Here is a 737-nt window from a genome sequence, read left to right as displayed (position 1 = left end):
AAACCGAGGGGAATAAGAAGAAGAAGAAAAGAAGAGGCAAAAATGATGAAAACGGCGTAAGTAAAAAGAAAATTTGGCGCGTTTTTTTATTTCAATTTGGGTATTGTAGGGTTTATATGGGTTGGGTCAAAGTGTTAAAAACAAAACTTGGGGGCAAAGTGTAAAAAACAAAACTTGGGGTCAAAGTGTTAAAAATATAACTTTGGGGCAAGTCAAAACTCCCTAATCACTAATCCAAAGTTTATCACCCCTACTCAATAAAAAAAACTAGAGTTACCCCAACTCAATTTTGAGACTTTTTTGTCATCCTTAATTAAATGGCCCATAACTCTTTATAGATTGAGAGTTATGATCGTTTAAAGTTAGGCTTTGCGTGAATTTGTTCGATACTTTAGTCCGTAGTGTGGTTTCCAACTTGCTTTGGCCCTAGGGCTGTCCTAGACCCTAAATCACTTCCAATACACCTCATATACTTATCAACCTAACCATGTTATATCCTTCATATCATTAGCCCTCATTTTCACGCAAACTTTATTTAGTTAGCATACTAGAACTTCTTAATAGCCTTTAAACATTTCGATTTTTTGGGGGATGCTACAGCTGGTCTAAAGTGCAGTCCACCCACGTCAACGGTGACAATATTTTAACTTGAATCAATGGATTTTCTTGAAAAATCATAGGACAGAGGATAAGATCCAGCAAAAGGTGGATCCTTTTTGTGAATTCAGTAACACTGA

This window comes from Lycium ferocissimum, chromosome 2, assembly GCF_029784015.1.
Source record: "Lycium ferocissimum isolate CSIRO_LF1 chromosome 2, AGI_CSIRO_Lferr_CH_V1, whole genome shotgun sequence".
Lineage (NCBI taxonomy): Eukaryota > Viridiplantae > Streptophyta > Magnoliopsida > Solanales > Solanaceae > Lycium > Lycium ferocissimum.
Note: the sequence above shows the minus strand (reverse complement) of the source record.